This window comes from Silene latifolia, unplaced genomic scaffold (genome assembly GCF_048544455.1).
Source record: "Silene latifolia isolate original U9 population unplaced genomic scaffold, ASM4854445v1 scaffold_75, whole genome shotgun sequence".
In the NCBI taxonomy this organism is placed as follows: domain Eukaryota; kingdom Viridiplantae; phylum Streptophyta; class Magnoliopsida; order Caryophyllales; family Caryophyllaceae; genus Silene; species Silene latifolia.
In genome coordinates this window covers 3,642,389-3,657,256 of record NW_027413661.1, presented here as the reverse complement: position 1 = coordinate 3,657,256, position 14,868 = coordinate 3,642,389, and the positions used below count along the sequence as shown (strand labels likewise).

The 14,868-nt window shown below is 39.6% G+C and overlaps 1 non-coding gene across 1 annotated transcript; it reads right to left on the bottom strand.

Annotated features, from left to right (window-relative positions):
* Positions 1–6,168: 6,168 nt before the first annotated feature.
* Positions 6,169–6,275, bottom strand: LOC141640319 (small nucleolar RNA R71). The gene has a single exon (XR_012542951.1). It is a non-coding gene; the product is annotated as a small nucleolar RNA R71 (small nucleolar RNA).
* Positions 6,276–14,868: the final 8,593 nt, after the last annotated feature.

Genomic DNA, 14,868 nt, shown 5'->3' with positions numbered 1-14,868 from the left:
CAGATCGGGGTGGCGAATATCTTTCAAATGAGTTTGATCAACACCTTAAAGACTGTGGAATCGTTTTACAATTAACTCCACCTGGAACACCTCAATTAAATGGTGTGTCCGAACAGAGAAATCAAACATTACTTGATATGGTTTGATCCATGATGAGTCACACGGTAGTACCTGATTCATTATGGGGTTTTGCTCTTTTGTCAGCTGCTCTTATACTTAACCGAAGTCCGACTAAAGCTGTCGACAAGACTCCATATGAAATGTGGAAGGGAATGGTCCCTAACTTGTCCTTTATTCGGGTTTGGGGCTGCGAGGCTTATGTCAAGTGGAGACACGAGGATAAGCTTGGCCCGCGATCGGTCACGACATACTTTATTGGTTATCCAAAAGGAACGTTTGGTCATTACTTCTATTCGCCTATCGAACATCGAGTTTTTGTTGCGGCTAGTGTGACGTTCTTAGAGAAAGAATTTCTCGAGAATAAGACAAGTAATAGAACCTTCGAGCTGTCGGAGATTCAAGAACCAACAACCGAGGAACAGATGGAGGAAGTTGTTCCTCCAACTGATGATACGGTTAATATTCCTGAGGAACCTAGGAGGTCGGGTAGAGTCTCTAATCCTCCGGACAGATACATTGGTATGGTCGAGGAGAGTGACGTTTTGCTCCTAGAGAGTAATGAACCCGCTACCTATAAAGGTGCCATGACCTGTTCCGACTCAAAGCTATGGCTTGAAGCCATGCAATCCGAGATGGACTCCATGTATGAGAATGACGTATGAGATCTTGTTGATTTACCTAATAAGGTAAAACCTCTACAGTGCAAATGGCTTTACAAAATAAAGCATTCTGTAGACGGGCAACCAGATACCTATAAGGCACGGCAAAAGGTTTCACTCAAGTGCACGGATTGCATTATGATGAAATTTTTGCACCCGTAGTTATGCTGCGTTCCATTCGGATTATCTTAGCGATTGCCGCTTTTCATGAATATGAAATTTGGCAAATGGATGTGAAAACCGCCTTCTTAAACGGTTATTTGGAGGAAGAGTTGTACATGGTGCAACCCGAAGGTTTCACAGATCCTGAGAATCCTAAGAAAGTGTGCAAGCTTAAGCGTTCCATTTATGGACTTAAGCAAGCTTCTCGAAGTTGGAATCATCGTTTCGACCAGGTGATAAAAGAGTATGGTTTCACTCGATCGGTCGAGGAACTATGCTTATACATCAAGTCGAGTGGGAGCAACATTGTTTTCTTGATATTGTATGTCGATGACATACTCTTGATTGGGAATGACATTCCTGTCTTATCTTCGGTTAAAGGATGGTTGGAGAACCATTTCCAGATGAAAGATCTTGGTGAGGCACAACGCATATTGGGAATCCGTATCTACCGAGATAGATCACGACGGACGTTATCATTGAGTCAGGAGTCTTATTTGGATAAGATTCTTGAAAGGTTCAGCATGACCAACTCCAAGAAGGGGAACCTTCCAATGACGTCTGGGATGCAGTTGAGCAAGTCTCAGTCACCCACGACGCCTGAAGGGATTGAGCGCATGAGTCGTGTTCCTTATGCATCTGCAATAGGATCAATCATGTATGCCATGATATGCACACGTCCAGACGTGGCATATGCATTGAGTATGACGAGTCGGTACCAAAAGAATCCAGGTGAAACACACTGGATAGCTGTTAAAAACATCCTCAAGTACCTACAGAGGACTAAGGATAGGGTATTGACTTATGGAGGAGATACTAAGCTATGCGCAATCGGTTACGCAGATGCTAGCTTCCAAACGGATCGAGATGATTCAAAATCTCAGTCCGGGTTCGTCTTTACTCTTAATGGTGCTGCGGTCAGCTGGAAGAGTTCCAAACAGGAAGTTGTAGCAGATTCTACTACTGAATCCGAGTACTATGCCACTTCGGAAGCAGCAAAGGAAGCTATATGGATGCATCAATTCTTACAAGGACTTACGATAGTTCCTAGTTCGAGTGACAATAGAGGTGCCATCTTCCAGGCTAAGGAGCCTAAGTCTAGCAACAAGTCTAGACATGTACATCGGAAAGCTCACCTGATCCGTGATTACGTGGAGCAAGAAGAGATAGTGATTGACAAGATAGCTTCGGATGATAATTAACATCGCGGATCCTCTCACTAAACCGTTGAATTATGATAAGCATGAAGGGCACGTTATTTCCATGGGAATTAAACGTGTTCCTGAGTTGTAATAGTTGATTAGGAATTCGATACATTATCTTTTTCATATACTATTTATAACTTCATCGTTTTTATAATATTTTGTTTTTCATGTGGATTGTACTGACAACATTGAACGCCACAAAGTGAACTGAATTACATTATATTTGTTTTGGTCCGTAATCGCCTATATGAGCTGATAACTCTGGCTATTATATTGTGCAGTCGATTGATGGTGGGTTCAACGAGTCATAAGTCAATCATTTGGCTGATCGATCACAAATACGGGTTATAATAATGATACCTCGTAGGACAATTTTTGTGACAACGTAATGGAGTCCTAAAGGTCTACAAACATTCGGTGCCAGGTCGTGGATTGGACGTCCATTATGTTCCTAGAGTCGATTCTTTTGACTATCGACTGTCTCTTGAGATTAAGGCAGTTTTTAGGTGACTTTGGTTTCTTTCTCATGGTCTACCATAACAGGAGACTAAGTAGATTTTTTCTGGGTCATTTCATACTGTGCTTACATCTGCAGGATTCGAGTTGAAGAAAATATCTAACGTTTATCAGGTATAGTTATTTCTCAGGGCCACTCGAGGAGTTGTAACTGAAATGCATAGCCATGCTCGAATGATGATTCGTTTATCAGTTAAGTTATTACTCTCTAGTCGGGCAAACCACTCTTGATATTGATCACTTGTAAAATACGACCTTTGTGAATACGGATTTTGCAAATTTTTTTACATTGGGTGGGAAAAATTTTAGGATATGAGAATCGGTTATCGCACATACACTTGTGAGGACAAGTGGGAGTTTGTTGGAGCTTGTGTCCTCCACAAATTAGTGTGATAACATTTATAAATCTCTTATCGGTTCACAAGGGTATACTTCGTATTTTATCAGTTGATTAACGATTACCTAATAACGGTTGGCTTACTAGAAAGTTTGACGTTATTATCATACTGATGGCGGTGATCAACTGGTCCCTAAATGTCACACCTAAAGGATGTGTTTGAGAGATGTGGTTATGGAAATGTAATCACATTGATGCCTTATATGACTAAAAGGTTAGTTCATGTATTTGACTAAACAGTTAGTCAATGTGATGATGAGACGATTATTTAATGCCGATTAAATAATATTAGTTGAGACGAATTAACTGTCAAATTCGTAAATTGAATATAAACAGTTATATTTAATTAATGTATATAATGTTAGCTTGAACGAATTAAGTTGTTAATTCGTAATTAAATGTAACCAGTTATATTTAATTAGCTAATTATAAATATGTGATATTTATAGTTAAAGTATATTTTATTCGAGATTGTTATAATAAATGTTGTCAGGCCGGACTTAATAAATCGACTACAATCGGTTATGTATGGACTTATTAAAACGGGACAACATATATGATAATTAATAAAATGTACACATAATATACATTTTGATAACTACCCAAAAATAAGAAGATATTTTCTCCTTATTTTTGTGATGTGACCATAATTAGCGCATATTTAGCCCCCGAATTAGCCTTGTTCCCATGCTTTTTAGTGCATATTTGGGTCATTTATTATCTTTAGTTCTTTGTTTTGCATATTCTTTGAGATTTTGATCCCTTGGTAGGAAAGGAGTAAGAATCTTGCATTTTCATGGCAAAACGAGACTAAATTGATCGAATCCAATGACCAAGCATCAAGGAGAGACAAGATTAGAAGGCCTTTGTACATATGATAGTAGATGAGCAATGTTAAGAAAGGATCCTTGAGTCCCCAAGGAAATCCCCAAGGAATTTATGAAGAAAAGGGAAGAAAAGAAGAAGAAATCTTGCTGAGGCACAATCCGTGCGGATTGACCACAATCCGGTCGTCCTCACCGTGCACAATCCGTGCGGATTCACCAGAAGACGCTCGGGTTTGGCCACCACAATCCGCCCGGATTCCCTCAAAGCCGCTCGTTTTCATCCGCCAGAATCCGCCCGTCCCGACCCAAAACCGCTCGGATTCCTCTACAGCGCGATTTCCCCTTCTCCAAGTTACAAAGAAAGAAGCCCTTCCTTCGAAAAATACCGGCTCCTCTCTGCTCAATCTAAAAAGTGTAATTACTAGTTTAGCCCTTAGTTAACCCTAATGCATCCTCCTAATTTCCACTATAAATACCCCATTAGTCTAATTAGAAGAGCATGTTCTTCTTATCAATTCTTAGAGTAGTTAATATCAATCAAATCTCTCTTTAGTTTTGTAATCAACAATTAATCAAGTTTTAATACAAGTTTTATTTCCTTAATCTCTCTTTTGTTCATCCTTTATTTTGGGTAATTGAAGATTATTTGGGTTATTATTGGGAGATTGACAACCTCTCAATCAAGCATCAAGTACTTCTTTTATCTTTGCTTTATTATTGGAATCATTAGTAGGTATAATTCTCTTAATCCCTTTTTAATTATTGTTAATTACTTTCATTTATTCATCATGTTTCATTTTGTTGGTATGATTGACAACCTTGCTAGCATGATCAACATGATAATGAGTGAGTAGTCTCTTAGCTAGGGTTAATGGGTGATTAGGGGAAACCAACATGGGGAATGATTCATGCTTAAATTAATATGCTTTCATGTTTTATTTGCTTGCTTGTTTTGATCTCAACTCATGCACATGTTATGTTTGATGAAATGCGAGCCTATGAATCCTTGCATTTTTTACCCATCACCTATCTTTTCAATGAGACTTGTAAGACATAAAAAAACTCGAGTCTCTTTAGACCATGCATGTTGTTGAGTAGGGAAGATTAAGTCGACTTGTAGGTGTTGTAGAATCTAATCGATTCGGCTCCGGGACCCAAACTTTCCTAGGATTGTAAGATATAACCCAACTCAATCCATCACAACAATAATTGCTTGCTTATAATTTGAGAACATGTTTGTATGATCAATTCCCATGATTCCCCTATGACCCCATGACACCCTAGTGCTTTTTATCAATTGTTTACAACCCTTTTAATTCATCTTGCTTGTTTAATTTCATTGCTATTTTAGTTAGTGATCTTCTACATCAACCCAATTTGTGACACCCCTAAGACACCACTAGTTTCAATTGAAATCTCATCTCAATTCCCGTCCCTTGGGATCCGACCTTTACTTGCCTCTTTACTAATTGTAGAGTTGTTTGTGAAGCTATAAATTGTGTTTTGATTCGGACGTGACCCAACGACCACATCTTTCTATTTGTGAACACGAAACGGACCGATCAAAAATGGCGCCGTTGCCGGGGACGGTGTTAGCTTGATTTAGATTTCTTTATATTGTTATTAGTTGTGTCTTTTCTTTGCCTTGGGGAAGTAAAACTCATCAAGGTTTGTTCTAATTGTTTTCAAGTTGTTTGATATTTTGCATGTCTAGAAGGTCACAAGGTGACTTGTTACCTTTTGATCGTGAAATTGAAAGAACTTTGACAACCAATAGGAGACTTGCTAGGAGGAATTTGAGAGGTATTAGTGAGGTTGTAGATATTCAACCAACTATTGAGTTCATCAACCCTTTTGCAAGAGAAGGTGAGGAGAACCCATTACACAATACCACCCAAAATCAACCTACAATGCCTAAGTTTTCATCACATTCCGTACCCACCGAGGAGAACCTACCCAATGGTACTCCCACACCACAACATCTAACCGGAAATTTTATTGCCAAATCCGCCTTTATCCAATTAGTCGAAAGGAGCCAATTTGGGGGGATGCCTAGTGAAGACCCTCATTCTCATATGGAAACCTTTTGTGACTATTGTGATGCGATTTCTCAAACCGGTGTAACTCAAGACCAAATTCGATGGGTCTTATTTCCTTTTTCTCTAATTGGCACCGCGAAACAATGGTTGAAGGGCCTTGATAAGGCCACTCTCGGAATTGATTCTTGGAAGAAGTTGGCTCTAGCTTTCTACAAAACATTCTACCCACCGGAAAAGACTAACATGCTAAGAGCTCAAATTACGGGTTTTAAGCAAAAGGATGAAGAATCTTTGTATGAAGCTTGGGAGCGGTTCAAGGGAATTTGTCGCTCATGTCCTCACCATGGACTTAGTGAATGGTTCTTGGTACAACAATTTTGGAATGGTTTATATGAAGATTCAAGGAACATTCTCAATATGGGATCAAATGGAATGTTCACCGAAGTTGATGACAATGAAACATGGAACAAAATTGAGGAAATGGCGGTCCATAACTCACAATATAGTAGACCTCGCAAGGCTACTAGAGGAGGAAAGAATGAAGTGGACTCCGTTACTCAATTGGGTGCTCAACTTAGTGCTCACATTGACACAATCAATTTGAAGTTTGAAAAAGCTATGGCTAGACTTGAAGAAGTCTCAAAATCACCAAAGCATCATGTTAATGCCATGACGGCATCTTCATCAATCCCAAGTGGGATATGTGAGAATTGTGGAACTTTGGGACATGACCAAAGTGAATATAGGGGAACAAATGAACAAGTGAATGCTTTCCAAGCATACAAGAGCGGTACCCCTTATTCCAACTATTACAATGAAAACACCAAATTCCATCCAAATCTCTCATACAAAAGCCAAAATGTTCAAAACCCTCAAACAACATACACCCCTCCTCCCATGAGAAATCAAAATCAAAGACCCTTTTACAATCAAAACCAAGGTTACCAAAATCAAAATCCATACATTCACCAAAATGACCAAGGTTTTGATGTCCAAAAAGCGGTCCTCCAAATGCAAAAGAATCAACAAGAATTTTTCACTCAAATGCAAAAAGATAGCCAAGCAAAGGAAACAACCATCAACAACATCCTAGCTCACACCAAGATGTTGGAAACCCAATTGACTCAACTAGCATCTTCAAGCTCACAAAGACAAAAGGGGCAATTACCACCTCAAAGTAATCCCCCAAGACATGAAACGGTTAGTGCCATTCACTTGAGAAGTGGTATAAGGTATGAAGCACCGAAGAAGCAAGTTGAGGATGAAGTTGTGGAAGCTAGTGATAAGGAAGAAATTGTGCAAAACTCCAAAGATGGAGAATAATCAAAGAAAGAAAGTTCAAAGAAAAATGAAGACAAGGTCAAGGAGAAGGAGCCCGTTGTGATTAGACTTCCTTTTCCAAGTCGTCAAGCCAAGCCCAAATTTGATGATCAACTTGGAAAGTTTATGGAAATTGTGAAGAATTTGGAAGTCTCGATTCCTTTCACGGAATTAATCAATCACGTGCCGGCCTATGCGAAATACATGAAAGATATCCTCACAAAGAAGAAGTCGATCCGGAAACTTGAGACTATCGCCTTCACTAAGGTGAGTAGTGCAATACTTCAAGGGAGTTCACCTCCAAAACTAAAGGATCCGGGAAGCTTCTCAATACCGTGTACCATTGGCGACACAACGATCAACAAAGTCTTATGTGATCTAGGGGCTAGTGTGAGTGTCATGCCGTACTCGGTAAGTAAAAGGTTGGGGATGGGAGAGCTTAAATGCACCAATATCACGCTCTAAATGGCCGATAGATCGACGAAGACACCATTAGGGATATGGGAAGATGTTCCCGTGCGAATTGGGAAGTTTTTCATCCCGGTGGACTTTGTCATTGTTGATATGGAGGAAGATTCCAACATTCCGATCATTCTAGGAAGACCTTTCCTACACACCGCGGGTGCGGTGATTGATGTGAAACATGGTGAGCTCACTCTAGAAGTGGGAGATGAAAGCATAACCTTTAATCTTGACAAGACTATGAGAGCTCCTCGTTTGCATGAACCTTGTTTCATGATTGATCATTATAGCCGGAAGGATGAAAGGAAGAAGTCGGAACTCCAATGGAAGAAGAAAATTGAAGATGCTCCATTCAAAGAGCAAGTGAATTGTGACAAGGAGAGCTTGCAAAGCTCATCAAAATCAAGCAAAGAAGAAGAGGATGACCTCATTGGCCAAGAGAAGAAATTGGGAGAGTTGTCTCCATCAAATCAAGAGATTTTCAATGATCAACTTAATGAAGTTTGTGGTCTTTGGGACGACGAATTTGAAGGGATTTTTAATCCCTACATTGGTAATGCCATTGATCAAGAACGAAAACAAGGGCAAAGGTCTATTGAAGAGCTTTATAACGATAATGAACAAGCTTTTGATTATTTCTTTAAGGTGTTGAGCAACATCAACAACACCTTAAACATGCCCCCTTAACATCTCCTCAAGAATGAGAGTTTGGTGGAGTCCTCCCTAAACCACCATTTGTAAATATTTCTAACTCCCTAACTCGCATTTCAATTCTTGTATTGCATTTTTGTCATCTTTGGATTTATTTTATTTACTTTGATTAAGATAATTGTCATGTTTGAGAGAAGTAAGGGAGGGACTAACGATTTCAATTGATGTGTAGTGCTTTACCTTAGTGTGGGGATGACATTTGCCTAGGCTATCCTTGCCTAGTAATGCCCCCACAATGAAGAACACAATATATGAAGAAGAATGGAAGAATGGTAAGGGAAATGCATTGTACACGGATGGAACTGAATCCGGGTACAAAGGGGTAGAATCCGAGTGGATTCAGGAGAATCCGCCCGTCTTCAGACAATCCGAGCGTACTGGGTAGAAGACGCATGTCCTTCTGAGCTGAATTTTGAAAAAATTTTGACTGTAAGAGAATCCGGGCGTCCTGAACAGCAATCCGCCCGTCTCTGAAAATACGCCCGTCTTGAAGGGAAGACGCCCGTCTTCTCAGCTGAGAAAAACAAGGAAAAATCCCTGTGAAGGAATCCGTCCGTCTTCTGGAGAATCCGCCCGTCCCGTATCAGCGAATCCGAGCGTCTTCTCTTGAATACGCCAGTCTTTAGGCGAGTTTTTCCCAACCTAGAAAGTGCAGAATCCGCCCGTCTTGAGCAGAAACCGCACGGATTGCCCCTGCAGTTCAAAAATTTCGGTCTTTATAAAACCCCTCCCACCTTCATTCATTCATTCATTCATTCATTCATAACACTACTAAAAAACATCAAAACCCTCATCCTCTCCATCACAAAAACAAAATCCCTCAACTACATTCACCAAAATCAAATCAAGCCATCCTTCTAACAACAAATCAATCACTCCTTTTCCAATAACAATCAAAACCAAGCACAAATCTTCAACCTTTGAGTCGATTTTTGAATTCATAAAGGCAAAGCCTTTCACCTTTAAATCGATTTGGGTACACTACAAATTGAAGATTTTTCATTCTTTTCTTGGTTAATTCATCAATGGCAAGGACTAAGGGAGCAACAAAGGCAACAAAGGTACCAAAGACACTTTCACAAAGGCAAAAGGCTCTTCAAGCAAATAAATCATTGGCTATGGGGGTAGCAACCCCAAACTTGGAAGTGCAACAACAACAACAACCTTCTATGGGAGCAACAACATCTACTACTCCGGAAATCGATCAACTCTTGCATTATCCGGAGGTAACTTTTATTTCCAAAACCCATAGAGATACTTTTGCCAAGTTTGCTAGGAAATCACTTCAATCCACCAAATTTATTTGTGAAGATACCTTAGATAAATTAGGTGTCCTTGAGCAAACTAGAGCCTTTTTCAAAGCAATGGGGTTGAAGAAATTGTTTGAAACAAAGGAATTGACATACCCCTCCCTTACCTTGGAGTTTTTGAGTTCTTTGAAAGTCACCAAAGTTGAGACTAGGGAGAACCTCGAGTTTCGTCTAGCTAATGTTAGTAGATGCATTTCCTTTAGGGAATTGGGTGAAATTTTTGGTCTTAGTGATGAACCAAGTTATTTCAAGAATTATGGAAAGTATGACCCCGACCCTCTTTGGGAGGCAATTTCCGGAAGGAAATTTGAGGACTTTTATGCGAGTCGTGCTCTTTTAGTCCACCATCCGGGCATAAGAGTATGGCACAAGGTCATAGGAAACACCATTATTGCAAGGAAAGATACCAACCATTTCACCAAACTTGATTTTATTCTTCTTGAATCGGCTTTGAATATTGGGAGAGTACACACCAAGCCTTTCAACTCTTTAAGGCTTTTGGTAGATAGATGGCTTAACATTGATTGTGGGAAGAAAGGCACTACCGTTATTGTCAATGGCGGCTTAGTCACTATCCTAGCCAAATACTTTGATCCTAACTTCAACAAGGATAGCAAGTATGAAGCAAAGGAGGGTGGTCATCTTGTCGATATGCATACTATGATAAACAAGTACAAGTGGGTTGCCCATAACCCTCTTGACACCAAGTATGGATGGCCCACTAGTGAAGCTAAATCGTTTACTTTGCCTTCAAAGATTTGTCGTCTAAGTGTCCACCGGACCAATTATCTACTTCCCCTTTCTAAAGAGGCCGAGTATATTATCCAACAACAAAAGGGTGAACTTGAAATGCCCTCCTCTTCCATTGTCATACCACCTTACCCTTTTGAGTACGAAGAGTTCAAGCCCGAGGGGGTTGAAGCAAGAAATGATTATGTGACTCTTCTCATGCAAGCAATGCACAAGCAAGCCTTTGAGGATCGGAAAAACGCTTACTTGGCTCAATATCCACCCCTCCTACACTTAGCTAGGCAAGGAATACTTGATCCATCATGTCCTTTGCCTAGTTGGGCGGATAGAGAAGTCCTATTTCCGGGTGCATCAAGGGTCGTTTCGGGTGACAATGAGGTTGTTGGTAATGAAGAAGTTGATGATAACATTGGTGAAGAAGCAAGTGAAGAAGGAGGAGAGGATGGTGAGCAAGATGAAGAAGAAAGTGAAGAAGCAAATGAAGAGGAAGGTGGCAATGAGACCACTTCTAATGAGGAAAGTGATGATGATATGATGGAAGATTAGCAAGCCTTGGAGGCTCCTACCCTCTCATAGTTTGTCTATTTCTCTCTTTGTTTTAATTATTTTTCTTGATCATTGATGGAGTAGTCCTAGCACCATAGAGGACTCGCACCTCGGTACCATTGAGGTGTTCTCATTTTATTGTTCCCGCTTTCAAAATCCAAAATGACAAATTAGTTTCATGCATTGCATAGTGTCTCACTCGGTTTGGGGAAGTTAATGCATACACAACGGGAGGTAATCTAAATTATCCTCTCCGTCATAACAAAAACCATGCATCATGTAGTGTAGCTTAGTATAGATTGCATTTAGTATAGAAATCATGCATCATCTTTGCATAATTTCCATCATTTTGGCCATTGAGGACAATGCCCATATTAGTGTGGGGATGGGAATTCTAACATTTAACTCTTATTCAAAAAATCCAAAAAATTGAAAAATATCGAAAATCATAAAAATTTGAAAATTGAAAACCCAAAAACATGTTTATTTCCTTTTGTATAAATTGTCTTGTATATATTGTGTTTGTTCTATCCTTGTTCAGATTGATCGACTACGCCACATCCGAGATATGAGGATCATGAAGACCGCATGGTATGATCTTTCCAATCTCCTTTTTCCTCTTTATGTTAATGACTATGTGGCTTTATTTTGATTGATGCGGTATAACAATGTGAACTTAGGACTTGCATTTAGTTTATATGTCATACTAGTTGATAGAATCACTTGCATTAGGATGTCTATATTAGTTGCACCATAGCATGTAGTTACATGTTAGAAAAGTTTTGAAAAATGCCTAATTAGGAACCTTGACAAGAGCAACTAAGCCATTACAAATACTTATTCAACTTAAGACTTTGCCTACTAGAATGGTTGTAAAACACCCTAGATAGTGTCATACTAGTGTCTTTTGACCCATGACCCAAAGCCTAGTCAAGGGTTTGTATGTGAGTCACCTATCCAACCCCGTGATGCGATGTGGACTTGGTTAACTTGTCTAGGTGGCCTTGTCTAGGTGACCTTGATTGACTTTGTGGTAAGGCAACCCAAAAATATTTTCAATCAATAAGTTTGAAGTGCTCATTTCTAAAGTTTTGTCATGTGGAAGTAATTTAATGCCAAGGAAACCTCAAATGTTATGAATTGTTGAATGTTGAGAAATTTAAATTGTTTTGATGGAGGCGTACCACTTCGATGTGCTTTGGAGCGGGATCCATTGAATTGGGCCCCCACACGGTTGTGAATTCGGCCGCCCGCAGACGAGTGATTATCACCCCGAAAAGCTATTGTCTAGAGGTTAACCGGTTGCCTAATAAGCGATTGGCGAAAGCAAAGGACACTAGCCCGGAAGGGACAAACCCCATCTTAAATTTTTGAAATGTGAAAGTCAAATGAGGTCAACTTTTGAATACTAGTCATATCCACCCGTTGTGTATAAAGATTTGAGCATTTCATTCCCAAAAAGCCTTTTTGTCAAGCCACTTTGTCGAGCTTGGGACGATCCATGACCTTTACTTTTGTAGAGAATTCGAGACTTGTCATGTCATATGCTACTAGCATCATAGGGATCATCATTCCACCACCATCCGATCGCCCTTGACGAAAGCATTTGGAAATTGAGGACGAAAGTAGTCTAGTTTAACACCATTTGGAGGTGATTTAGTGCCATCCTCTTAGCCTTAGTAATTTGTTGAACTAGTATTTGTGAAGGATTACATGCTCTTAAATTTGTTCCTCTTTAGTGTCTCCGCCACTTGATGAGGAAGTGGCTATTCCTTTTGTAGATGCATCCATTATGTGATTTTGTGTGCTTAATGTTTGGATGTGTCGCCATTTTGGCAAGACCCACCTTGCCTTGCAAGAAGGCATCCTACCTCATGGTTGTCTTGTTGTGAGTTGAAGGGGCGGAGTGAGACCCGCTAATTGTTTCATATCGGCTATGTTATTAGGTTAGTTTAAATAATGGTCCTAGTCTTTGTCACCTCTTTACTCGGGACGAGCAAAGGTTCGGTTTGGGGATATTTGATGTGACCATAATTAGCGCATATTTAGCCCCCGAATTAGCCTTGTTCCCATGCTTTTTAGTGCATATTTGGGTCATTTATTATCTTTAGTTCTTTGTTTTGCATATTCTTTGAGATTTTGATCCCTTGGTAGGAAAGGAATAAGAATCTTGCATTTTCATGGCAAAACGAGACTAAATTGATCGAATCCAATGACCAAGCATCAAGGAGAGACAAGATTAGAAGGCCTTTGTACATATGATAGTAGATGAGCAATTTTGAGAAAGGATCCTTGAGTCCCCAAGGAAATTCCCAAGGAATTTATGAAGAAAAGGGAAGAAAAGAAGAAGAAATCTTGCTGAGGCACAATCCGTGCGGATTGACCACAATCCGACCGTCCTCACCATGCACAATCCGTGCGGATTCACCAGAAGACGCTCGGGTTTGGCCACCACAATCCGCCCGGATTCCCTCAAAGCCGCTCGTTTTCATCCGCCAGAATCCGCCCGTCCCGACCCAAAACCGCTCGGATTCCTCTACAGCGCGATTTCCCCTTCTCCAAGTTACAAAGAAAGAAGCCCTTCCTTCGAAAAATACCGGCTCCTCCCTGCTCAATCTAAAAAGTGTAATTACTAGTTTAGCCCTTAGTTAACCCTAATGCATCCTCCTAATTTCTACTATAAATACCCCATTAGTCTAATTAGAAGAGCATGTTCTTCTTATCAATTCTTAGAGTAGTTAATATCAATCAAATCTCTCTTTAGTTTTGTAATCAACAATTAATCAAGTTTTAATACAAGTTTTATTTCCTTAATCTCTCTTTTGTTCATCCTTTATTTTGGGTAATTGAAGATTATTTGGGTTATTATTGGGAGATTGACAACCTCTCAATCAAGCATCAAGTATTTCTTTTATCTTTGCTTTATTATTGGAATCATTAGTAGGTATAATTCTCTTAATCCCTTTTTAATTATTGTTAATTACTTTCATTTATTCATCATGTTTCATTTTGTTGGTATGATTGACAACCTTGCTAGCATGATCAACATGATAATGAGTGAGTAGTCTCTTAGCTAGGGTTAATGGGTGATTAGGGGAAACCAACATGGGGAATGATTCATGCTTAAATTAATATGCTTTCATGTTTTATTTGCTTGCTTGTTTTGATCTCAACTCATGCACATGTTATGCTTGATGAAATGCGAGCCTATGAATCCTTGCATTTTTTACCCATCACCTATCTTTTCAATGAGACTTGTAAGACATAAACCAACTCGAGTCTCATTAGACCATGCATGTTGTTGAGTAGGGAAGATTAAGTCGACTTGTAGGTGTTGTACAATCTAATCGATTCGGCTCCGGGACCCAAACTTTCCTAGGATTGTAAGATATAACCCAACTCAAACCATCACAACAATAATTGCTTGCTTATAATTTGAGAACATGTTTGTATGATCAATTCCCATGATTCCCCTATGACCCCATGACACCCTAGTGCTTTTTATCAATTGTTTACAACCCTTTTAATTCATCTTGCTTGTTTAATTTCATTGCTATTTTAGTTAGTGATCTTCTACATCAACCCAATTTGTGACACCCCTAAGACACCACTAGTTTCAATTGAAATCTCATCTCAATTCCCGTCCCTTGGGATCCGACCTTTACTTGCCTCTTTACTAATTGTAGAGTTGTTTGTGAAGCTATAAATTGTGTTTTGATTCGGACGTGACCCAACGACCACATCTTTCTATTTGTGAACGCGAAACGGACCGATCATTTTGGTTGGTAGTTTGACCGAAAAAAAGAAGAGAAAAATCTCCCCATATACTCCTCTTTCACGGTTT